At 40.4% G+C, this 25,539-nt stretch overlaps 1 non-coding gene across 1 annotated transcript; it reads left to right on the plus strand.

The window, feature by feature from the left end:
• The first annotated feature begins 1,936 nt into the window (after nt 1–1,936).
• On the plus strand, nt 1,937–2,008 carry TRNAE-UUC. The gene has a single exon. It is a non-coding gene; the product is annotated as a tRNA-Glu (tRNA).
• The last annotated feature ends 23,531 nt before the right edge of the window (nt 2,009–25,539 follow it).

Below are 25,539 nucleotides of genomic sequence, written 5' to 3' on the forward strand. Positions count from 1 at the left end.
TTCATTTTTCAGCATGGTAGTGAATGACCTTGAAGTCTGTGTTGTGCTCCTTGTTTTCCTGTGTGGGATCTGCAGGGAGTACGAGGAGGCCCCAATACTCTACTGGGAGCACTGCCTCCCATATAATCCTCCCTAATACCCTTTGTCATAGGGTGCCTGGCTATGGGCAACACAGAATTTAAAATGCTGGATTAAATACACAATTTACACATTTTGATAGATAATTGCCAAGTTGTTCCTCCCCATCCCCACAACCCATCTCCATCTGAGTTTGTGTCCTCACTTCCTTCCTGACACTGGGTATCTTAGCCTTGGTTTACATTGTATTGCCATGGTTACACATGAGCTTGTGCTTTTTCCTGGAATTTATTGACTAATCAGAACTCCTTGCTTCTCCATCCACTATTCATTCTTTCCTTGACCCCTATCCCTGTGGGTTTCCCCAGATGCTAAGATTCAGTTGTATGGTAATAATAGTCACTTTTTCTTATCAAACCTATTCCAACCATTTTCTTCCAATCTATAGCTAGAATGTTGACATGATATTATTTATGCCAAAAAATATTTTCAATTATTTTTTTTTAACTATTTTATTTATTTATTTGAGAGAGCAAGCAAGCACACAAGCAGAGGGAGAGGAGAAGCAGGCTCCCCAATGATCAGAGAGCCAGACACAGGGCTTCAACCCAGCACAGTGGGATCATGACCTGAGCCAAAGGCAGAGGCTTAACTGAACCATCCAGGCACCCCAGAAAGTTTTCAATTCTTAAGAATTGTCTACTTTTCAACAGACATTTGAAATTCTTAGAGATTAAGAATATTTTAATCCTTTCACTCTTATTTGATTTTTGTCCAGGGTGATCCTGGCCCTCCACTGTTGTAGTGTTTTATGTGCCCTAAAGTATATCTATTACTTTCACAAGCAGTGTGTCTTGGTGTTCAGCGCCTGAGAAGCAGTTCAAGAACAATACTGGTTTTATTAAATTTAAAAAATGTAAATGATTGGTCATAAACACATATAGGAAATCCTGACACTGTGCCTCCTTGATCAAGTTTTATGAGTTTCTAAGAACTTCCTTTTCCCACATACTTGCCAACACTTGACATTTTCACACTTTTGCTTTTTGTCCAAATGCCAGCTGGGAGCCTGTGAGGTTGAAGTGTTTTTTCAAATGGTTTTTGTCCGTGGGGTTCCTCTCCAACTAATGGCCTATTCTCAGCAAGTTCTCATTTTTATATTGCAGCGTTTGTCTTATTATAAATCATGTGTAGTTTCTCTGTATGATACCAATCAATTGTATGTTTATCTCCCCGCCTGCGGTTTGTTTTCTTACTACCCTCCAAGCCCCACAACCCACCACCTACCGAAGTATGAGTTGCTTACATAGTGCAACGTGCGGATTTTCCTTTACAGTCCTGGGTGTTTTGTTCTGATTTTAATAATGTAAGGCCATTCCTAAACAAGATTGTAAAAACAGTAGTCTCCAAAGGCTTTTTTGCCCAAAACGTTCCCCACTGGTTATTCGGGGTACGCAGGCTTCTAAATGCAAATTTCCTGACATAAACCTCACGAGAGGAAAAATCTGGTCTAATAAAAGTTTACCCGCAGCGTCAACGGGACCTGGGAAGCCAATCTCATAACGTGTTCCTTGTGGCATTCAAACCATTCCTTCCCATATTTCCCCGCCGCAGTTTTTTAACAGAGGTTTGTGGAGGCTGCAGCTTCCCTGGGAGCGGGGAGAGGCGGGCGAGGGAGTCCACAAGACCGCGTACGAAGCGAGCCCGGCACAGAGCTCACCGCGATTGCTGATTGCGGAATGCCGAAAAACCACGCAGGCGCAGAGAACTGGTACGACAAGAGGCGGGGCCGGACACTGAAAGCGGAAGCAGACGGAAGGGTTTCAATTTACTTACACTTCAGCGTGTACTCGTCGTCTCCCACATGGTCTAGCGGTTAGGATTCCTGGTTTTCACCCAGGCGGCCCGGGTTCGACTCCCGGTGTGGGAACGCTAAAGTTTTTAAAACCTCAGTAAAAAATTACCCTGGTACATTTGTATCATTCTTAGCAAGAATGTATTTAATATAATTGTTGAAAGCTGTTATTTGGTAGGGAAGCTGGGGAGGCATGAGGAACCATCATGATTTTCAGGCTTGAAAAGCTTGCTTATGTAATCAATATTGTCACTTTCATCCATTATAAAATTCATTTAAAATATAATAAATCATAATTAATGTTTAATGGTCAAACTCTATTAGAAAAAGGAATTCACTTTTTGTTCCACCTTTATTCAGATAATTTACATATAAGTAAATTATGTAAGTTTATTTATTTATTTATTTATTTATTTATTTTTTAATAAACATATAATATATTTTTATCCCCAGGGGTACAGGTCTGTGAATCGCCAGGTTTACACACTTCACAGCACTCACCATAGCATATCCCTCCCCAATGTCCATAACCCCACTCCCCCAACCCCCCTCCCCCCATCACCCCTCCCCCCATCACCCCTCAGTTTGTTTTGTGAGATTAAGAGTCACTTATGGTTTGTCTCCCTCCCAATCCCATCTTGTTTAATTATGTAAGTTTAAAGGTGTAAATTCAAAGGTGCACAACATGATATATATATATAGATAGATAAGATAGATAAACACACACACACACACATATTTACCACAGTAAGGTGAGTTAATACCTCCATCACATCACATAATTACCATTTCTTTTAGACTTCTTAGAATTTCTTAGATTCTGGCCAATATAGTGTTTTTATGCCCCCACTAAGTATTTCTGGCCCAACACTAAAGAGATGGTGAACGAAAAGAAAGGAAAAAGCTGAGAAAGTTGAACCCAAGAGCAACTAATATTTGAGGTGAACCCAAGAGCAGCTAATATTTGAGGACTCAGTGGAGAGGATGGGGTTTTTCCTGGAGCTGAAGCAAGAGTCACTATGGATGGGATATAAAGAAATGAGAGTTCTCCAAATAGAAGTATAGCTTTAACAGAGATTTAACAGGGGAAGAGAATGAAGGAAAATATCAAATCCATTCACTTAGCTAAGTTTCACAGAACATGTGGGAAAACTGAAGTATGGAATCAGATTCTGGTTAGAATCATACATTGTCCTTAGGTTGAGGTCAGCACTCGGCAAATTCAAACTTTCACAAGCAGGAGGAGTGTTGCAACTTCCTCAGCTCCTAAACTATTTCCAGGATAAGAAAAAAAAAAAAATCTAGGAAGAGACTTACATACTTTTAACTATACTGTAAGTCTATATAAGTAGTAATTAAAGCACACAATGCCTTTTCCTTTGAAATTTCTATTGTTTGAAACCGTCCTGTGCCATTCACAGCGATCGGTCAAATCATGTGGGCAAATTCATGCTATACCAGTTGTGGGTATCTTGAGCATGATTTGGACAATAAAATCACAAGAGAAAATATCCATGGTCTCTAAACCAACCATAAAAAAACCACATCAGTTGCAGACAGAGATAAGGTTTTCATGAGGATATTGTGCATATTCTATTCATCCAAAGACAGTAACTTCCATACTTTGATTGAATTTTGTATTCTCAGTTTGTATTGGAGACAATATAAGATTTGACCATAAAAATCATTTGAGGGGCACCTGGGTGGCTCAGTCAGTTAAACAGCCTATTCTTGATTTCAGCTCAGGTCATGATCTCAAGAGTCCTAAGATCGAGTCCCACAAGGCTCTGTGCTGAGCATGGAGCCTGCTTGAGAATCTCTCTCTCTCTCTCTCTTCCTCTCTCAACTCTGCCCCTGCCCCAGTCCTCTCTCCCTCTCTAAAACAAAACAAAGCAAAACAAAATAACAACAACAACATTTGAGTGTTTTGAAAATTATTCCTTCAGATATTGTTCATTATGTGGCAGATGACCAAATTCTTTAAAGATTTTAATTCTGAAAAGTGTCCTCTGTAAATACCTCTCAGACCAACCACCTTCTCGCCATTCACATTCCCAATGTGGATCTCCTCAGTACCAAAGGCTTTGGCCAGAACTATCTTAACAGCCTCACTCACCCAGGGCTAGCTATAGTGATAGATATAGATGGGACTTTATATCTCACCTTTGGAAAAAGTGGTGAAAATTATCACTCACTTAAGATAATCCTATCATGACACCCTGAACATTATGTCCTAGTACAGAAGTGAAAAACAGGTGGAAAGCTGAGGAGAATGGATGTCAAACAGCCAAAAGGGTGGGCTATTCTGGTCATTTTCTTGTTTGCTCTTGCCTTCTTTTATATCCTTCATATTCTTTTATATCTTTTCTGAGAGGGCTGCATATCTACAAACTTCGTTTCCCAGACTTCCTTCCCAGATGTTTAGTTAGCTTTTGCCCAACAGAGGTACTGGCTGAAAGACTGGAATGTTCTAAAAAAGCAGAGCCTTTTTTTTTTTTTCAATGCTTCTGATAATGTCTTTCATAGCAGTGGACATCCATGATGGCTACCAGCAACTTCAGACTCCAGCAGCACTTGGGATTCCCAGAGAGTCTGCTGTTAGCTGTGAGCCACCAGAAGTGTCAACAGTGGCCAGCAATGGACTCCAGTAAACCCTGGAAGTTTCCCAGAGTATAGTGGGAAGTTTCCAAAGTTCCAATGTACCTCTAATGGTAATGGCAGTGCCCAGCAGTTACATGCAGAGTGCAGTCTCCTGCCTTCAGGAGCTCTTCACCACCTCTTCTGTTTTTAATTCTTTCAGCCCTAAGTAAATTGTGGTATCTGCAATTACTAATTTCTGAATAATCTAATGTTTTCTTCCCTGTAGCTCCTCCAGCCCTTCCAAAAAGTATATAACCAGTTACCTCAATTAAATTTCCTGCTTGAAATATTTGTTTTCTTGACTGCAGATCAACGAATACAAGTGTTGTTACTGTGTAATTTCCATCTACATTTATCCTCTCCTTACTGACTTTTTTTTTTGGGGGGGGGGGTTGAGTACCTAAATTATTCCATGTGTCAAGGAATTTCTTGTAGAAATAGTATTCACCTAAGACCTAAAGGATGAGTTAGCAAAGTGAGGAGATGTGTAAATGTACATGAGTCAAGTTAGTCTCAAGATCAGTCTGCTTTTGCCCAGGCCAAGGAAATGAGTCGATAATTAAATATATGATGGGAAAACTGCATTTTTCAGGTCTTTGTTGGTGGCACTAATCCCTCTAATTCTTCCTAGGATGCAGAATTGCTTTTAGTTTACTCCTTTGGTAAGAAAGGGGACTTCCAGGGGCTACCATTTATCTTTTCTGGCCATAGTAGTCCTCATTCCAAGATTTGGGGAGCAATATGTTAATGTCAATTGCCAAGTAATACATTTGAACAGACATAACAGAATCAGGTGTATCCACAGACCCATTGGAGCAACTCTGAGATAGACTGAAACCAAAACTTCATTTATCTCCTAAACTCCAATGAACCATATGAAAGTAATGGAGGACCAGGAGGAACAAATAAAAATAGCAACATGATACTAGTAATTCCTACCTGTTTAACTGCAGGAAAGGATTAGTGTTAAATCAGCCAGTGTAAGTCAACAGAATAAATGGCCACAGGTCCTCTGGGAGAAGGGTTGAGGGGGGTTCTTTCTCAAGTGTAACCAGCGTACCCTGCCTTCAGTGGGACTCCAAATTATGAAATAACTTGGCCCTTGGTACCCAACCATAGGAATACATCTCCATTGTAAGGACAAGCCAGGTTTCTGGTCACCAAACTTACAGTCTTGTAATTGTATATATCAAATAATACTTTAGTAAACTGCCCATCTACTTCATTGTTAAGACACCGCTGCCAGAGTTCCCTGTTGCTCCAACTCTGCCTCAGTAACCAAGTCCACTTTTTTCCTGGTGTAAGGGCCTATTTAGCCAGAGTGATTCCATCTGGTTAAACAATGACTTTGTTGTTTATACAGTAAAACTTAAACTGTCCCTGCCCTCCTTCCCCCCAGGGGACTTACTTACAAACAAGTCCCCAGAAACCAGTCCCAGGTAACAAAGCTCAAATACAAGGGTGGGTCAGGCCAGGTGGAGGTATCCAATCAGTGGGGGCACATACTGTCTCCCTAGCTACCAAGGAGTATGGGCCCTGCCCTTTGGGTGCCAGTTCTGACCAAGGTAATAGGCTAGTTCAAATATCTACTATAGGGTAAATTGTAATTCAATTGGTCACTTATGTGTGACCTAGCATGACTGTACAGCTTTTTTCTCTGTGTTACAATCTCATTGGCCACCTGTGCATGGCCAGGCCCAACCACATGGCCTTTGCCCTTAAAAGCTAGTCTGTAAGGCAGAGAGAGGTCACTTCTTTGCAAGAGACGGCCCCAAACGGTCAGTTTGATTCTTGATGCTTGGTGCGAAATAAAGCTTCATTTGACCTTTGCTTTGTATCAGTCTCGCTCCTTTAATCACGGACCCATTATTGGGGGACCTTTCACCTGGCAGTTTTGTTTCTTGGATTTTGCTACTCTGGGATTCCATGATTCCCACTGAATCAGGAGCCCTTATAGTTTCTTTTAGTGACCCTTGCTTGTGGAAGACTGACACCAAGGGGTTTTCAAGCTGCTGATGTTCTCTTTACCAATGCATTTCCCAGTACCTTAAAGAAAGAACCATTTTCTGGGCCTCTCTGGGGAATATAGTGGATATACATGGGCTTGTGTTTCATTTGATAAATTCCACTCCCAATATGACTATTTGCCTAAACGTTTAAAAATATTAGTCCATCCTGTATCATGGAGGTATGGCTTTACAGCCTCAAAGGAGGTGGGCTGTAGTTGGTCCAGATTTCAGTTAATTAACCAAGCAGACTTGGACTTAGAGCCATGCCCAGATATTCAAACTAACCCATGGAATCCATATCCACAAGTATAGCCTAATCCAATATTATCTTCTGCCTCCTTGGTGTAACAATCTTAAAATCCATTTCCACATCTATTCCTCAACTTTCTTCTGATACAAATTGGCATAATCTTATAATTATTTCAATGTCTAAACTATCTAATGCTTGATCAGACTATATACCAGACCTCCTGGCAGGCCTAGGATTGAGTTCCAGTTTTGTGTCTGGAAGGTAGACCTGGTGTAGAATGGGCATCACCTTACAAGGTAACCACCATGGTTAAAATCCATACTGAGCCCCTTGGTGTGCAAAGTTTGGTCTGTGAACCAGCAGCATCAGAATCATCTAGGTACTTTCTAGAAATGCAGAAACTCAAGCAACACCCTAGACCTACTAAGTCAAAATGTGCATTTTTAACAAAATACGCAGGTGATTCTTATGCACATTAACATCTGAAAAGCCCTGATTAAGTCCTCAAGGAACACAGGGAGGGAAGCTGCCTCCACAGCAAGAAAAAGCTCAAGGAAACCTGGGGTTTCACAGTTCTCAATTCATCTGAGCCCACTCAAATCTTCCCATTCCTTGTTTCAGCGTTCCATTTTTTTCTTAACAAATACAGTGACTTCTGCTTAAGAAATAAGGGGGGGGGGGCGCCTGGCTGGCTCAGTGGTTTAGGCCTCTGCCTTCAGTTCAGGTCATGATCTCAGGGTCCTGGTCAGGTCCCTGCATCGGGCTCTCTGCTCTGCAGGGAGTCTGCTTCCCCCCTCTCTCTGCCTGCCTCTCAGCCTACTTGTGGTCTCTCTCTCTCTGTGTCAAATAAATAAATAAACTCTTTAAAAAAAAAGAAAAGAAAAGAAAAGAAATATGGGGAAGTTCTAAGTCAAATTTACACTGTAATTCCACAACTGGCAGAATCAAATTGTGGCATTGATTTTCAGCTGTACCTCTTGTGACTTATTTCTATAAAGATTAAGAAGTTATATGAGGACCATCATACAGGATCTCTAGTCCTCTGGCCATATACTGAGTTGAGAGTTTAAAGCCTTGAGTGATTCATTTTCTTTATGAACTCCCCAGGACAGTCAGAAATAGCCAGCCCACCATCACAGTAGTTGATTATAGAAGTCCCTTGGTCTCCCAACATCTTACCTTCAAGAGACCTTTTATCTCAGGTAACACCAGGTTATAATTTAAGTAAATATCTTCCTCTACATATATGAATTACCAGTATCCTCTTTTCATTTGATAGTGAAATCATTACGGAATCTATGTTCAAGAAAAGACAATCAGTCTCAATTTTCATCTTTGAGTGTCTGTTTCCTGAAGGCATTGTTGTCTACAAGAACTGTATAGGTAGACAATCAGAAAACACTTCAGGGGCGCCTGGGTGGCTCAGTGGGTTAAGCCGCTGCCTTTGGCTCAGGTCATGATCTCAGGGTCCTGGGATCGAGTCCCGCATCGGGCTCTCTGCTCAGCAGGGAGCCTGCTTCCCTTCCTCTCTCTCTGCCTTCCTCTCTCTCTGCCTGCCTCTCTGCCTACTTGTGATCTCTCTCTGTCAAATAAATAAATAAAAAAAAAATCTTTAAAAAAAAAAAGAAAACACTTCAGATATTTCTAACAGATGAAGAGTTGGGAGGCAGGGGAAGGAGGTAGCTTTGGCAAAACTTAGGAGCATCTCACTGCTGACATTGTTGGAGCCTGCTAATAATACAGCAGGAACCACCCAGACTGCTAATTCTGCAATCACTCAGACACTTGTGGTGGCTACTACAGAAGCATGCTACTTACTTATACATACTGCCTCAGCTGCTTGAATTACTGGCACTCATGGGCAGCTCCTGTTACCTCTGTTGGAAATGCCAAAGACACTGCAACCAAGTCAGTCACAGTTCTTAAAAGGAGAAGAAGAAAAAAAATGCCCCTTCCTCCTGTCAGTGTCTTCATTTGACTGAGCCTAATTAGCAGCCAGCTGGCCAGGTGAGCTGAAAATGTATGTAAGATTGTAGCCCTCTTCAATACAGAGAAACATATGCTTACGCAGAGAGAAGGATGGCAGCCATCTTTGAGACAGCTGTGATATCTATGAAGGTTTCAAATCTCCTCCAAGCCTAACCCACAGTTTCTCAGCATTGTCTCCCACTGCCCTCTCTAGGCCCCGATTTCCTTTTCCCACTTTGTCTCTGAGTGCCTCATGCAGATACAAACTGTGGCTTTATTTGCAGCCTCAGTAAAGGATGCTTCATTTTTGTTGATAAAGTAAAATGTTTATTAAAAAAAAAAAAGCAATTGACCTTTTATTGAAGCCTGCTTGATTAAAAGGCATGAATTCTTAATGCTTCTTGAGGGAGGACCAAAACATCCTGTGGCATATAACCTAAAGTGTGATAGTACTGGCTGTACCCATTTTCCTAATATTTGTAAAAACTGCAAAACCTCTAGTTTTTCAACAGCTGGTTCACTCTCAGTTTGCCTATCACACTTTCTCTTACAGTGTTATACTTGTTTTATTGGGTTTGTTTATTAATAAAAATAAATCATTCATGTCAATGTATTAATGAATCCTATTAATTATTTTAAAAGGGTATTAAAAACAAGAGACCTCAAATGCTGTTGGTTAGACTAAGCCCCATGTCACTAAACCAATACTTAATTACAACTTGGGCTTTCTCAGAAATGCACTCTCAAAACCAGTCAATCAGGAATTACTGGTCAACACTAGTTAGGTAATCTGCCTGATAGGCGCTGGCCATAAGAAAGGAAAGTACCCTTGCAATAACCAGCCTGCTTTTTTGCCCTGTACAATTTTCTTGTCCCCACTCACTTCTGCCGATAAATGTCTTCCATTTCATATAGCTTTTCAGAGCTCCTTTCTATCTACTAGATCGGATGCTGCCCCATTATCTGCTAGGTTGGATACAGCCCCAACTCGTTGAATAAAGCCAGTAAGATCCTTAAAATTTACCCAGTTAAATTTTGTTTTTTTAACCAGAAGTTAATATTATATCTACCTTGGAATATAAATAAGTATACAGAAAATATGCTAACAAGGAGAGGATGCAGGGTCACCTATGTGGTTCAGTTGGTTATACATCCAACTCTTGATTTTGGCTCAGGTCGTGATCTCAGGGTTGTGAGATCAAGCTCCGAGTTGGGCTCTGCTGCTGGGCACAGAGACTGATTAAGATTTTCTCTCTCCCTCTCTCTCTCTCTCTCTCTGCCCCTTCCCCCGCCCCATCTCCTCAACTCCCAGGTCAAGGACTTTCTCTCTTTCTCTAAAAAGCAAATAAATAAATAAATACATAAATGAATGAATAAATAAATAAATAGGAGAGAGAGGATGCAAATGCAAAAGTATGTATGTTTACTGAGGGTTGAATTGTGTCCAAACTTCATGCTTTGGACTTTGACTACAAAAGAACAAATTCCTAAGGGCACACATTCTCTTTTAGACGGGATCCACCAGGTGGTGGGAATCCTGGTGAACATGCTCTGAGCTCTTTAATATGTCCCAGGGACAATTATCAAACTGGTGGAGTTGAACATTACATCAATACCTATTGTGATGTAAGACAAAAAGCTCATCCAAGAAGCATGCAATGAATATTCTGAATGGTCAGCATAATCAGCTTTGGTGGACAGCCCAAAAAAGATGCCCTAATTCTTACTCTCTAGGATGGTTTTGTAATGAGTAGTCATTAGAGGGGAAAAAAGGTAAAAATATTGATAACGTGCCCCTTGATTCTTCATTCACCCACACAGGAAAAACTAAGGGTGTTTTTCTTGCTTCTTTTCATTCATAATCTAAATCAAATCAATCACAATGTTCTCTTTAGGTGATCTAAAGTGCTCCCCAGATCTCCTCTCCCTGCTTGCTACAATAACTTTAGTTCTGAGCCCAAAACATCCCACCTAATAGATCATCAACCTCTCATTGGCTTTATTAAACTATCAGTAGGTAGACTTTTGGATTGGAATGGTGTGAAGAATTCTTAAAATGGCATATCGTGGCCAGAAACTTTGACTCTACAAACTCAGTTGCACTTTTTTCTCCTACAACTAAAGAGAACAAGCATCTTACAAACATGATCAGAAGGTCCCCACTAGGGGTGTCTAGGTGCCTCAGTTTGTTGAGCTTCTGACTCTTGGTTTCCACTCAGGTCATGATCTCAGGGTTGGGAGATAGAGCCCTGATATGCTTTGAGCTCAGTGGGGAATCTACTTGAGATTATCTCTCTCCATTTGCCCCCCCACCACACCAGTCATGTGTTATCACTCTCTCCTCTCTCTCTCTCTTTAAAATAAATAAATCTTTTTTTTATAAAAAAGGTCCCTGGTTGGACCACTGGAGATGGAGTTGGCTCACCTCCTTCAGGTAGTGGAATGCCAATCATAGGACAACTGGGCCCCTGCTGCCCCAACTTTGCCCCCTCAAACCATCCCACTCCCCTCAGCTACTGCTTCCACATAAGTTAAAGATACAGGACTGGACAATATGCAGGCATCTCTCAGTGATAATAATTCCCCAGAGGAGGATTGTCTATTGAGAGGGGAAGGTTTTGCCCCCTACAGGAGACATGATCAAAGTGACTGCTGGTATTTTTAGGTATATTTTCCTGCATATTCTAGGAAACTCCCTCCCTCCCCCTGCAACTGCCTTACTGCCATCACTAAGAGTAGTATCTTGCCTGCCTAGGATGAGTTGGGAGGGAAAAAAAAATGGACAATGTTCAGTATTTTGGGGGTAGCTTTTTGAATTAGACATAGGGCTGCTTCTTACCACCTCCCTCTTCATTTCTCTTTTTCCATTTCTAGACTGCAGATCCAGAGAATGAGCCAGATCGGCTGAGCTCTTGACAGATTGCTGCAGTGAACAAGGAAGTGGATTAAGCACTATGCCATTCTGGAACTGCAGAAAGCCTGAAGAGTCTGCAGGTCTTTATAGAGAAATGCTAGTGGATCATTTGCAACAATCTGAGGGTCCCATGGAGCACATTGCCAGTGGGCCTTGGGAAATGCTAACAGATTCTATGGGGAATTCTTGTAGGCTGCCAGCGAATTGTTCATACAAGATTTTCAGTTTCAAGAGGGACCACTCATCCTTTATAGCTCCTGACTCCCTGGCTGAGTTTCACCAGTGGGTCAGATCAGAGATGCAAAAGAGGGATTCAAGGAAAGCGGGAGAAACAGTTCTCAAGCCATCATTTTGGCACTCAGTCAATGGGACCAAAAGATGGTGGTGGGTGGTGGGAGTTCTTATAATCCTGATGACTCTAAGCAGGTCCCTGGTAATGGTAAACACCTTGGTACCAGAGGTAAACACCCTGGAAAACAGCAAGGTGTTGGAATTTAGAAGAGAGAGAGTGAGAGAGAGAGAGAGAGAGAGCACAGAGTCCTCTGGGGTTGCTCAGTGGCCCTAAAACACCCTTAGAGACATAGACCCCTTCTAGAGGTAATCTTGCTAAAGCTAGTAAGGAAGAGTGACACAGTGTGGGACAAGGCCCCTCTGCATCTCCTTCAGAGGACCATGACAGAGGTCCTGTCAGGATAACCGGATTCAGACTACAGCTGCAGCCTCCTGGGCACTAAGCCCTCCCCTGCAGGGAACCTGGCTCAGCTGAAACCTGTGCCTGCAGCCAAGAAGCAGCTGTTTACCGGACCCACTGCACTGCCCAGCTCTCTCCTCCTTCTCCTTCCCCAGATAACTTGTGGCCAAATCCTGAGGGCTGCCCCTGTGACTGACACAGGTGCTGTACCCTTCAAGACTGTACTTATGTGCATGCCCTGCCTGTCAGGACACTGCCCCACTCCCAGAAGGTGTTGAGGCCTTCAGATCATCTTCAACTCACTGATCAGGGCTGTGCAGTTCCTGAACTGATGTCTTGGACAAGGTAAAAGAAATTCCTACAAAAACGTAAGGATGAAGCCTTTCTAAAGTCTAACCTTCTAAAGTAGATTCTAAGAGGCCATGAGGCATCTTCCTCTGACTTGGTGACTGTTGGCACTCATGGTTACATTCAGTCCTCCAGGCAGGCCTGGTCAGTTGGTACAGAATAACCTTGATCTTGGATTTGTCTCAAATTAATCGACCAGTTCTTGTCACAGCCCCTCAAAGTGGAACCTATTTGGATTCATAATGGGCACCCCGTGCTTCTTAGTTGGGTTCTGAAAAAATCAAGGCCAAAAACGTACAGGTGATTTTTCAGGCCTGACCACAGGCAAATACAAGGCAGGCCTCAGGGGAAGCTGCCCTCCCCACATTGGGCTTGGTGATAGCCAGGGCGTGGCAGTCTCTCATAGGAGCTACAGTCAAGGACTCGTGCCTTCCCCTGCCCTGCCCCTAGCCAACCATACACATATGTACATCTGCATTCCCAGCCAGGCATCCTCATCCACAACCCTCTTGCAGGGCCACCATGCTTGGTGTCTTTGGTTGTAGGAGATAAAATTGCATACTGAGCTTGTAAAGAGTCATTGTTTCTGGCCATGATTCACCCATTTTATGTATCTTCACAGATGAAGTAATAGAAAAATCATAGAAGATGTCTTGGCACCAGCCACTTCGTGGTGTTACCATACTAATCCAAGTCTCCCTATTGAATGTTTAAGAAAGCCAATGGGAAACTGATGGTCTTTTAGGTGGGATGTTTTGGACTTCAGATCTAAGGCCATGATAGTAAGGAGAGGGAAGGGGGAATCTCTGGGAACTCTACAGAAGATCAACTCAAGGGAACATCATGATTGATTAAATGCAGATGGTGAGTGAAAGAGTGTCCGTATTACTCCTATATAGGAAAATTATAAGGGTTCAGGAATTGTGTGTCAGGACATGGCACAGTGCCTCTGCTAGACCCCTGGAAGGGGGTCAGCGGGGAGACTTGAAACACTTATCTCTAATTAAGGTAAGTTTTCCCGGTCCTTCCTTCTTTCCCTCTCCCATTCTCTCTCCTGCAGAGCAGGAACAGTGGCCGTAGTTGTTTTTTCAGGGTTCTCCTAGCAGTGACATGATCACCACCTGCCATACCATGTCTGAGCTGGCCCACCTGACCCTTAGCCAGAGTGCTGATCCATGAAGGGAAATGGAAGCTGAGGAAGCCAGCACTTTCTCTGGCCTAGCCTTATGCTTGCACAGTCTCGGTAGGTTATTAAAGTCTTGAGCATTACTTTCTTTATAACTTGTCTTAACCAGCTATTCAGACATCTGGCAGTTCAACTCTCTCCAGTTCAGCTGAACCCCTAAAAAGGCAAAAGTAGTGCAGACCAGCTAGGCGACACCCAAAAAAATTCTGCCACCCCTAGAAACTGAGCCAGGCGCTCCACCTGCCAGGCTGTAGTCCACCTGGAGAACAAGAAAAGGGGCAAAAGCACCTCATGCTGTTAATTGGTAAGTCTTTCATTATTAAGAATGAGCATCATTCATCATGTGGCCTATAATGAAACACTATGAAAGGGGAATAATAATATCACAAGACTTCAAAGCAGCAAACCCCTGAAAATTAATTTTAGAAATGACAAACTCCCCTAGACAACCACTTGCTGCCTTAAACTATTTATAAAACTATATGATGTTTATGAAACAACAGCAATCTAGGAAGACAGAAGAGGCCGATGACAAACATATGAAAAAAGAAGGTATTGAAAAGAAAACAGTGTCAAATACAGAATGAAAAGCTTATTAGAATGAAAGGAGAAAAAAACAAAATCATTGTTGCAGAAAACTGAATCTATCATGGCAAATTGAAGGCTGTCTCAGAAACAGCCAGTGTGTAGACAGGAAAACACTGAAGACAGTGCTTTTAGAGGACAGAAAAGAGAATTTAGAGCTAAGAATTAAAAAGTTTTTCATGAGGTAGAAACTATAGAAAGTGGAAGAGAAGGAAAAACCATAGAAATAATTAAAGACAAGGAGCATACAGCTGGACAGGGCTCACTGAATTCCAGGCAAAGACGATAAAAAGACACTTCCACATTCTGCCAAAACTTATCACCAGGTTATATGGCTTAAAAACTCATAAATTTTGTTAAAAACAATTTTAAGAGACAATTTAGGTGACGCAAATTCTATTGAAAACTTCATGAAGCAGGTAGTCTCTATTTTTAAGGGTTCAGAGAACTGCCAAATGGGGCAGAAGGCAGGAAGCTTTTATACGATAAAGAATAAGGAACAAAGAAGAGGAAACAGAAAATATTTGCTTGCCTCTGGGGCTGCATAATCAACCTTATTTGGGATGAGAGGAACAAGAAAATATAGAGTCCAGAGTTGGCTTGGTGAATGGGGATTGGCTGCCTGGGTATTCTGTGTTTCTGGACAAATGAAGCATTTACAGGAACATGAAAGCTAACTGACTCAATGACATGCATGTGGGTAGGGCAGCTCCATATTGGTCCTAGAAAGTTATTTTAGCAACTTTTACATGGAAAAATTACATTATCCAATGTATCAATCTAGTTTTGGTTTACAAAACAGAGCCACTGCAAAAAAATTAACGGAATGAAAAGGCTTGACATAGGAATGGGCTAGTGTAAATGTTGAGGAGTTGAGAGTCTGAGGAGTTGCCACCAGGAAATGGGCAAAACAATCACCAACTATTTTGGCATCAGGCTCTGGGTTAGCTGAGAAGCTGGACCTCACAGAGAAGTCACCACACCACAGGGAGCTGTCATGAGCAACCAAGAATAAGAATCTCTCTTCCTCTGCCTTCCAGATCTTACCTTTCTTCAAGCTGGGAAACTCTACCCCTGAACCATTCCAAAGCAAAAGGGAGGCTAGCAAGTGCAATTTTTGGTGTCAAGTGACAAAAATAATGCAATTTAGTAATGAGTATGATGTCCTTTCAAGGAAAAACAATCCATGTACTGGGGAGGGGTACAGTGTCTCATGAGCAATGGAACACTCCTCCCAAGGAATTTTGGGCAAAATTGAGGTTTATAGAGCATTAGGAGAGGCAAGGTGGAAACAGGGCTTGATTGGCCATGTCAGGGATTTCCTTACAAGGCTAGCAGGTCCCACTGTCTAGGGTAAGGTAACCTAGTTAAAGCTGAGTTGGAGGATTATGACTATGTATGCTAGGTTTCCCTGGTTTCCATGGCTCCTAAAGCATAACTTCCTAAAACCCTTGTAATACCCTATACAGGAGCCATAAAGCATCTTTTGTTACAATATTTAGGTTTGTTCCCAGTTCCTAAAACAGCTGGAGTGATCATGGTGAACTGGGTGTCTTTTGTTTTTCATACCAAATCCCTTTCAACCATATCTGAATTTATGTTAGTGAGAGGATTTTTTGGAAAGCATCTAGATAACTGGGGGGAGGGGCTGATAGCCATGAGAACAAATAATGTGATTGGATGGATGGAATTTTTAGTCCCACCCCTTTTAACCTCCAGGGAGGGTAAAGGGTTGGAAGCTGAATCAATCACCAACCACCAATGACTTAATCAACCATGCTTACCTAATGAAGCTCCATAAAAATCCAAAATAATTTGGAAAGCTTCCAGATTGATAGACAAGAGCACATTCACATTCTGAGAGGGTGGGAAACCTCCACAGGGACAGACACTCCTGTGCTCAGAACGCTATAAATCTCTTCAACTGCCTGTTTACCTGTATCCTTTAATATCCTTTATAATAAACTGGTCATCAGTAAACTGATTTCCTAAGTCCTGTGATTGCTGTAGTCAATTAATTGAACACAGGAGGGGGAACCTCCAATAGCTGGAACAACCAATAGATGGTTGAACAGAAGCCCAGGTGACAACCTGGACTTGCCATTGGCATATAAAAGTAGGGGAGGAAAGCAATCCTGTGGGACTGAGCCCTAGATCTACGGGATTTGATGCTATTTCCTGGTAGTCATAATTGAGTTAAATTGTAAGACACCCAACTGTTATCCCAGAATTGCTTAGCATGTGGAATCTGCCCACCACCCACCCCCGAATTTGGTGTCAGAAGTTCAAGAGAAGTGAAGAGTATTGAGACTAGAGGAATGTTTTTCTGTCACAGCAACATTATGATAAAGCTTCATCCCAAATTGTTTTTTTCCATTTATTACTTCCATATCTTACCTTTATTCAGTATAAGAAAATTTGCTTCTCAAGTCTTAACCTTTCTCTACGGTTCAGATGTGATTTGTTACCATGTTTTAAAATGAATTAAAATTATTAGTGTTGTTCTGTTTCAACACTTGCCCTCATTACATTGACTACTATCTTGAACAAGTTTGAATTTTTCTGTTTTTTTTTTTTTAAATTATGTTATCAACTATTTTTAAATGTTCTTAGGAAGGGGACAAAATGGGAAACAAAAATGTTAATGGAAGTCTCTGAAGAGAATTGTGGATGACTTGAAATTTTTTCTCTACACTTTTCTGTATATTCTAAATGCTGTTCAATGAGCAAATATTATTTTTTATAAACAGAAAAAATATGCTAATGAGTCAGTGGGAGCTCTTCCTGTCTTCCTTACTTTTCCTTCCTATAGAGTCTTAGACATGAGTAGGATGAAAATGACATCCACACGGAATGATGGTTTATCACAGGGTTTTGGAGTGCAACCATGATGAGAAGGTTCAGCATGGGGTGTCAGAGAGTAAGCAGAGTTAGGAAGGCAATTATGTCTAGAAGGGAGAGAGCATGGTGATGGGATGAGAGGTTAATACAGGGGGTAGGTTAAACAGAGAAATTAGTAAAGAAATTAGTGAAGACGTAAATTTGTGTGTGTGTACATACATTTGTTCCCTAGCTCTGTTCCCTGAAAGAGCCTAAGAGCATTAGCACCATGGTCCCTATGAGCACACCTAGTAGAGTTGTGTTGTGAAGAATTTGACCTTGTCCAAAGAAAAGTCTGAGCTTTGCACTTCAGCTTCTAGGAGGTCATCTCTAGATCCTTGGAATATTATGCTTAATAGGATTGTTTCTGTTTGCCAGAGAGTCTTGGATCATACTGGATAGTCTAACAATGTGAGTTAGGGGAGGAGCTGGCCACATCTATATAGTCTTAGTGTGGGGGCTGGTCATGCCAGAAAGACCAACAGTATGATTTACAGTGAAGACGTGGGTCACATGGTATCAGAATGAGATGAACCACGTGGGTGGGCAATCAATTAATCCATCATTCCTATGTGATGAAGCCTCAATAAAAACTCTGAACACCGAAGCTTCCTTTACTAGCAAAACTCTTGTGTACTGTTGTACATACAATGCTAGCATAGTAAATCATTCTGTTTTCATGGAGGAAGGACAATGGAAATTCTATATCTGATAATTGTCCTAGACTCTGCTTCTTCCTTAGGCTGATTTTAATCTGTATCCTTTCCCTATAATATGCTATAACCATGAGCGTAATAGCTCTCAGTGATTTTGGTGAGTCCTAATGAATCATAAAATCTGAGATGATTTAGGATACCCCTGAACTTATAGTTGGTATCAGAAGTTAGGATGATTTTGAAGGACCATGCTTTCTAACTTTGTAGTTGTCCATTTCTCAAGGCCTACAAGATAGCTTCTAAATCCCATGCTCCCCTAAATGGAACCAGAGCTCCTTAGAATGAGGGCTGAATCAAGGGCAGGGGCAGGAAAAGTACAAGATGAGCTAACTTATTCTTTTTGTGCCAGAAACTAAGTGCTCAAAGAAGGATGAAAATATGTCAACAACAATAACAACAAAATACAGAAATCAACTTGAAGGGGCTCCCATTGGCCAAATCAGGGGATTTGATCTGTGCATCAAAAGAAAAAAACAGAAGTAGTGTATTATGACCTTTTGTAAAAAATAAGAATACATGTACCCATACAGATATTAATAAATAAGTAAATTTAAAGTTTGATGAGGAAGTGATATTTGCATAGTTTCAAAGCTCTCAAGAGCTTTGAGGTTTTACCTTTACAGGCTTACAGGCTAGCGGCTCATAGATTCATCAAGGCTAGAAGACAAAGGACTTCATTACTCACTGCACAGCAGGCAGCATGAACTTCATGTTTCTTTTGGTTCCCTTTGTTCCCTAAGTTCCATAGGATCAACATGAAGTGGCCCAAGTGGATGCTGCATACACAGCACATTACATCACAACTGAGGAGCCCAGAGCTTAGAAAACCCCAAACTATAATGGCCTCCATGCAATTTGCCCATTTGCCACTGAGTGAAACATTATCTTTATTTCTCTGGATAGCAAACAAAGCTGCCCTGTGCTCCAGAGGGAGACATTATGTCTGTCTAACAAGGCTTTTTGCCATGAAAACATCCTTAAAAAGACAGACCAGAACAAAAGGTAACCAGTGCCTCTCAGAGGTGCAGAAATGCAAGAGAATTGTCTTCCAACAAAAGCATTTCTATAGAAAATACTTATCAATTACAGGACTAAAGGAGCCACCTTCTGTGGGGAATTCTAGCTGGCAACTTAATCAAACAATTAGTACGAATATCATCAGTAATGGTGCAAAGCAAAATTAAATATCCACCTGATAGAATAGGAAGAATGCACATCTCTTCTGTGTTATTCTTTCTAGACATCCATAACCAGATTCTAATCATGAGAAAATCTTATACAAAACCAGATAGAGAGACATTCGATCCCAGAATTTCCCTAAGACTTTTGAAAGTATCTATGTCATCAAAGTCCTGGAAAAATGCAAGTACTGTTACAGACTATAGGAGACTTAATAGATGTGACAGCCAAAGGCAACATGTTATGATTCTGAAACTGAACCCCTTTCTTAAAAGGATATTTGGGAACAACTGGAAAAAAGTTAAGCCTGAGGATCTGAAGATTATGTATTATGTATTATGTTAATTTCATGATTTTTTTATTGTTGAATTGTGTTCAACTGAGGTCAGGTAGGGGAATGTCCTTGTTGATAGGTACTTGGGAGAAAGGTGAGAGGTTGGATGTACCCAGCGGACAACTTACTCACAAATGAGTAAGGGTAAAAAATTCTTTGTACTGTCTGTCCAACTTTTCTTAAGTGGTGATTGTTTTAAAATTAAAAAAAAATAAGTATTAGATTTACCATTTTTATATGTAAAAAAGTCTACATATACCTACCTGGAAAAAATATATTGAAGTGAGCTAATAATGGGTATTGCTGGTAATGAGACAGTTGGTACTCTTTCCCCTACCTCTAACTTGTCATACTTTCCAATTTTCATGAGCTGGTATTAACTGCATTATACAAAACATATATGTAAAAGGCCCAGCGGTTATCCTTTAGCTGTAGACTAGGTTGTCCCATCAAGGAATGATGAGAAGGGCCCTCCATGATGAGGCTGTGAGCCTCATCCCCTCATCCATTTCCACTCTTCCACATACTCCTTCATTTCAGCCACACTTCATTTCTAGCAGTTTTCCACAAATATCCTGGGCTGGTTTGTGTCTCTTTGATTTAGAACAATCTTCTCTCTTTTCTGTCTAGCTAACTTCTCCTTAGGCTTCTCTTTAAATTTTGTTTTCTCATGGAAAATTTTTCTAAAGCCTCTGATTCTAACAATCCTTTATTCTACCCTATTCAACTGTGCATGTATTTCTAGTGTACTATTTACCTTACTGCCTTATCACTTTGATCATTTGTGCTGCCTTCTAGATGCCAAGACAAAAAGCAGGTACTATATCTCATTGTCTTCACCACACCCACCCAACCATTAAACTAAGATCTGTCCCTAAAAGGGTTTGGTGAATGAATGATCTAACATGACTATAATGGTGAAACTCAGCTGAGGTCACCTAGACATACAGGTTTTGTTTCATTTATTCATTGCTTTCTTTAAAAAATGTATTGAACCTCTTTTATGTGCCAAGAAGTGAGGTAGGAGAAAAGACTTTGCCTCAAGGAGGTCACTGTCTAAAAGGTAAGATGAGCTATTAACAATTACCAGAGAATGTGGCAAGGATATAGAGACAGAGCAACATGGGGCTATTGTGGAGACAGGAGTTAGAAGCAAGCAAAACAAGGGACTAGGATTTGAACCAGCCCAAAATCTGTAGCTTAAAGTACGTATATTGCAGGATTCTGCCACCCACACCATTTGAATTTTATTTTGTTTTGTTTTCCTTTGTGTCTGTATCCTTATGGAGCTGCATTGAGGATCTAATAAATAAGTAGGTACACTAATAATTCCCTTGACCCAGGTTAAGGAACCCAACTGTAACCAGGCCTGGAACAGGTAGTGTAGATATGGGGGGTTGAGAGTGTTAAGATGGGTTTTCATCTCAGCTTCATACCATGTGGACATGTTATCCCATCTTTATTTTCCTCAATTTTTGTAATTATAGAGTCTGTATATCTTCTTTTCCATGTGTATCATAGAAATGTTTTGTCTAGATATTGCCTATACATTTTAATATCTGTAAATACCTAATCAGCCTCCTGATGTGGGGCGCACTATTATTTAAAAATTCACAGGATCTTTGATTCTGCTGAAAGAAATAGGTTACATACACCCTTTGCATAGAGATGAATACATGTATATCTATCCATACCTACATACATATATATTTTCATTTTACATAGAAGACATTGAAACACTTACTAAAAAGCACCAACAATACAAATGATGTATTAAAAAATTTTTAAGCTAGTGATTTTTGATGTTACACAACTGTTCTCCTTTGTGGTGACTGTTGTATTTTTAGCTTCACTTTGATTACTGCTGCTGGAGACAGCTGTTCCCACATCTACAAGAGCGTATGGTGCATACATTCATCATGTGATCTTGGATAACCACCATCAGACATCTTCTCTCACAGTAGAGTTTCACTCTCCGGTTGTTTTCTGCATTCTCTTATTAGTTATCCCAGTGCAGGAAAAACAAATCTTCCAGCCAGGTTCCTGATTTCCACATTAATCTATTATTCAATAATAACATTTCTTACAGAGCTGCATTAATTAAAAGCAAGCACCACAAGAAACCTGTCACTTCAAGTGTCATTTGTCACAACAACCTGATGTTCTTTTCTTTCTGTCATTTTTAGAACTTTGGTTGCCATGGCAACCTATGGCCCCTTTTATATATAGCATCACTTATATTCAGTTGGTTTATTTCCTTTTTTTTTTTTTACCATCAGGAAGACAAGCTGTTTTTTTTTCTTCTTTTAACAAAGCTCATAATGTGGTAGAATAATCAGGCATAATGATAGGTTGATCCACAAAGGAATATTACATGTTAAATGAAAAATTATTATCTTTCAGCTGTATATTAAAATGCTCTGTTTAAAAGATAAAATCTCTACAAAGAAGCAAGTCCAGGTTTAATCTCCCAGGTGCTGGCTCATTAGAAGTCTGTTGCCCTGGGATGTAATTAGTATCCCATAAAATAGGAGATAAACAAAACAACTGCAGGTTTAAGGGAAATTCAGGTGTGCATAACAAGCAATATTCAGCCTTAAGCTGGTCCCATCCACTCAGGAATTATGGGGCTCACTGACCCAGCCCAGATCACATCTGGGATTCTCAGTGCTTCCACCCACCACTTCCTTAGAACCAAGTCCAAAGTTCATTGAGGACAAAGCCTTTCTGGGAGGGAAAGTTGGGGGAAAGCAGCCTTCTGCAAGGTACAGCTGACATTCCGGAAGATTCTTTTTTTTTTTTTTTTTAAGATTTTATTTATTTATTTGACAGATGGAGATCACAAGTAGGCAGAGAGGCAGGCAGAGAGAGAGGGGGAAGCAGGCCCCCCGCCAAGCAGAGAGCCCGATGTGGGACTCTATCCCAGGACCCTGGGATCATGACCTGAGCCGAAGGCAGAGCTTTAACCCACTGAGCCACCCAGGCGCCCCTTGGAAGATTCTTAACTACCTGCCATCAGGGAGAGATGGGAAAGACACTCCACAGGAGGGGAGTGTGTCTGGTCACAGCATCAAGCCAGCCAACTTCCATAGCCAGGCCGCCCTACATCCACAGGCAGTTCTCAATCCTCCCTAAACCCTTGTACCTTCTAATCTGCCCAGTCTCATTATTTCCAAGATAATCCAGTTCTTCACTCATTTGACTTCACATTCTCATTGTAAACTCTTGGCCTGCACTTCCCCCTTTCTTTTTCTTTTACTTTTTTCCCCCTCCCATCTAAGTCCTGTTTCCTTACTGACTCCTCTTGGAACCTCAGTTCTTGGCAACCTCTTCACTTGCTTTTTAATCTCTATTATTCTTATGGTCTCCTTACTACTTAGCAATTAAATATATGGCTTCCTTTCATTTAGTTCTACATGTATTCATTGAGCATTTACTATGTGCCAAATCTTTTAAGAGGCACTATGGAGAAAATGATAAACAAATTCAGATTCCAGACTTAAGAGCTTTCAGTCTAGTGAGAAGAAACCAACATGAAAACAGGTAATTTCTGTGTAATTCAGTAAAAAAAAAGAGATGTTCACAGTTCAGGCAAAAGTGCAAACTATACCTAACAAGATCTGGGTTTTCATGGAGAGAAAAAAATGCCAGAAATGAATCTTTAAAAATTTGAAATATTTAGCAAAGGAAAGAAAAAGGATAAGGGCATTCCAGGCAAAAAAAGGGTATGGTCAAAGGCCTAGAGACACAGAACATTAGAGCTTGTGCAGGGAGACACAATAGGTATTGCAGGAAAATAAAGAGGAGGGATGGGGAGTTGGAGATGTGAATAGCAACCATGTATTAAAGTTCTTTGCTTGTCTAGAAAAGGCACTTGAGATTCATTTGGAAAAAAAGAGTAAAGGGTTTTGGCTTGGGAATAACATGTTTGAATTTGTTTTTAGCTCAGGATATTTTACATTCCTAAGTCTGCCAGTGTTTCCTGGTATATTGATAACTTTTATTTCTTTGATTAGGTGGAATTTGAAAACAAAATTCACTTTTTAATTTTTTTGTATATACCACAAGTTAGAATACATGAAGATAAAAACTCTAGAAATATATGAATTTTCTAAAAACAACTCTTCCTGATTTTCTGTGACTTATTAATATAGTCACAAGAGTAGTGTGCAGAAAAGGCCTAAATATGAAGGTATGATGAACTGAAATAGGCTATCATCAAAAATATCTAATATGGGGGGTGCCTGGGTGGCTCAGTCAGTTGGGCATCTGTCTTTGGCTCAGATTATGATCCCATGGTCCTCCCTGCTTCTCTCTCTCCCTGTTATGCCCCCTCTGTCAAAATAAATAAAATCTTTTTAAAAATCCAATGTGCATTGACTAAAACTTTTGGGATACAGTGAAGACAGTGCTTACAGGGAAATTTACAGTTATAAATGCTTGCATTGAAAAAGAGGATCTCAAATCAATAACCCAAATTTTACATCTTAAGAAAATAGAAAAAAAAAAAAAAAGATGAACTAACCCCAAAGCCAGCAGAAGGAGGGAAATAATGAGGATTAAAGTAGAGGAAATTTTGTGCCAGTACCATGTTGTAATAGAGCTACCCTATGACCCTTCAATTGCACTACTGCGTATTTACCCCAAAGATATAGATGTAGTGAAAAGAAAGGCCATCTGCACCCCAATGTTCATAGCAGCAAAGGCCACAGTTGCCAAACTCTGGAAAGAGCCAAGATGCCCTTCAACAGATGAATGTGTAAAGAAGATATGGTTCATATATACAATGGAATATTACGTCTCCATCAGAAAGGATGAATACCCAACTTTTGTTATCAACACAGACAGGACTGGAGGAGATTATGCTGAGTGAAATAAGTCAAGCAGAGAGAGTCAATTATCATATGGTTTCACCTACTTGTGGAGCATAAGGAATAACATGGAGGACATTAGGAGAAGGAAAGGAAAAGTGAATTGGGGCAATTGGAGAGGGAGACGAAGCTTGAGAGACTGTGGACTCTGAGAAACAAACTGAGGGTTTTGGAAGGGAGCGGGGTGGGGAATGAGTGAGCCTGGTGGTGGGTATTAAGAAGGGAACATATTGCATGGAGCACTGGGTGTGGCACATAAACAATGAATCTTGGAACACTGAAAAGATAAAATTAAATTTTAAAAAAAGTAGAGAAAATTGAAATAGGAAACAGAAAACAATAGATAAAATCAGCAAAACCTAAAGTTGATTCATGGAAAAGAATCAACAAAATTTGCAAGCTTTTAGCTATATAAACTAAAAAAAGAGAGAGGAAGAAACTCAAATTATTAAAATAAGACATTATTACTGACCTTGAAGGAAAAAAAAGGAATATAAGAGAACATTATAAGATATTTTACACCAACAAACTAGATAACATAGGTGAAATGGACAAATTCCTAGAAATATACAAACTGTCAAAAAGTCACTGAAGAAAGAAATAGGTCTGAGAAGACCTATAGCAAATAATGAAATAATGAATGAATAATTGAAAGCACCCCCCCAAAAAAACCCAGTACCAGATAATTTCACCTGTGAATTCTATCAAACATTTAAAGAAGAATTAACACCTATCTTTCTCAAACTCTTTCAAAAATAGAAGAGAAAGGAATACTATCTAACTTATTTGATAAGGCTAGCATCAACCCTGATATCAAAGCCAGACAAAAACAACACAAGAAAACAACAGACAAAAATATCTTATGAATATTGATGTTAAAAATATCAACAAAATATTGGCAAACTGAATCCAACACTATACTGAAAGGACTTGTACCATTACCAAGTGACATCAAACTCAAGAATGTAAAAGTGGCTCACTATATGAAAATAAATCAAAGTAAAGCTTCATATTAATAGAATGAAGAAAAAGAAC

This window comes from Enhydra lutris, unplaced genomic scaffold (assembly GCF_002288905.1).
Source record: "Enhydra lutris kenyoni isolate GAN:26980312 unplaced genomic scaffold, ASM228890v2 scaffoldscaffold87, whole genome shotgun sequence".
Taxonomy (NCBI): Eukaryota; Metazoa; Chordata; class Mammalia; order Carnivora; family Mustelidae; genus Enhydra; species Enhydra lutris.